This window comes from Bos mutus, chromosome 13, assembly GCF_027580195.1.
Source record: "Bos mutus isolate GX-2022 chromosome 13, NWIPB_WYAK_1.1, whole genome shotgun sequence".
NCBI classification, from domain to species: domain Eukaryota; kingdom Metazoa; phylum Chordata; class Mammalia; order Artiodactyla; family Bovidae; genus Bos; species Bos mutus.
The window spans coordinates 26,496,697-26,498,218 of NC_091629.1; the positions used below are offsets into that span (position 1 = coordinate 26,496,697).

At 50.8% G+C, this 1,522-nt stretch overlaps 1 pseudogene; it reads right to left on the reverse strand.

Moving 5' to 3' along the window:
- Window positions 1-352: 352 nt before the first annotated feature.
- Window positions 353-1,035, reverse strand: LOC102277446 (proteasome subunit beta type-6 pseudogene; annotated as a pseudogene).
- Between the last annotated feature and the right edge of the window lie 487 nt (window positions 1,036-1,522).

The window sequence follows — 1,522 nt, forward strand, 5'->3', positions numbered from 1 at the left end:
GACCAGAAGACGCTTGGTATCCAATAAATCAGCATTTTGAAAACTGAGTCACATCTAAGGCATGGGTTGGGGCCAGAATTTTTATGTGTTGACTTGGACAGCATCCTTCCACATCCAGTCAAGCTCTTTTTCTTGTCGGAGTTTAAATGTTCCTCCTTTGCCTCCCCTCCCCAATCCCCTGAACTGAAATTCCTGGTTCCTTTCTCTCGCTGTGTAGCATTTCCCTTTCCTGCAAATCCTTCAATTTGGCAACAAAATGAACTGCACATTCTTTTTTTTCCTCACTGACAAACTGTTTACTGAATTTTGTAGCAGTGTGGGGTGTCTCTTTTAGATCTTAGAGTCTCAGGATTCAGAGCAGTGGCAATATGGACATGGTGAATTGGAGAATTTGGTCTCCCACGAGTACCTGCTGCTATACCCTTGATTCTGCAATGGTTGCCAGGCGGTCGCCCCTCCACTGGAGCTGTCCTTCTCCATGGCCAACGAGAGAGCATTGGCAGTGAACTGCAAGCATTCTTCCTTGGTCACGCCTTCCCAGCAGGTAGCATCGACATAGTCATTGATACAGGAGCTCCCAGAGCCTGTGATGGCAAAGGCCTGTCATCATAACCACCATGGGCACCCCCTTCTTGGGGGTCCCAGCCAGCAGTGATGATTCCTGCCATCAGGCCTTCTTGGTATCAGGGACAAATCTCCTTAAGAAGGCTGGCCACGGTGTGTACCAGTGGAGGCTCATTCAGTTCAATGCTGCGGAAACCAAGCTGATAAGTGAGTATGTAGGCTCCTGCCTGGGTATCAGCTGCTGAGCCTGAAGGGCAGCAGAAAATGCAGTCGTGAATAGGGATCACCTTGGCAATGTAGGACTCAGTGGTTGTCCTGGAGCCTGCTCCTAGAACCACACCCCCATCAACTTACACAACCGTGAGTGGTCCCTGTGGAAACTTCCTGGTTCTCCCAGTTGGGGGCGATGGCTTCAGGCCCCCAGGCTGGTGCCGGCCCAACTCCCGGAGCAGCTACTGAGGTGGCTGCCATCTTCTTCCTCCTGAATTGTACATTCTTGAAGTCAGCTTCTCAGGGGTTTTTTGCTTTCTTGGACATTGTGCTAGGTACACAGTGGGGTAGTAAGACCATTCTGGACACTGACTCATCGAAACAGTTATTTTTGGACTCTGTTTAGAACAAGAGAAACTCCAGGTGACTGCAGCAGTGCTGGGTCTGAGCACTCCGGGGAAGGCTCAGATGCTTATTGCTAACGCAGGCCACCTGGACCTGTAGCATCTTCCACACCAGGGGTGAAAACCCGCCAGACCACACCCTGGCCTGGGAGCAGGGCCATTCACCTCGCTGTCTTTCATACGTGGGAACAGCTTGATTAATACAGGTGATAGGATATACCAAAGTGGTAATTTTCCAGCCTGTGGGGCAGAAGATCTCTGGAGAGAAGCAGAGTTACCCCCCGAGAGCGTGGCCTGTGGGCTGAGTGACACTATGCTTCCTAACCGAGGTGTATTTCACTGAA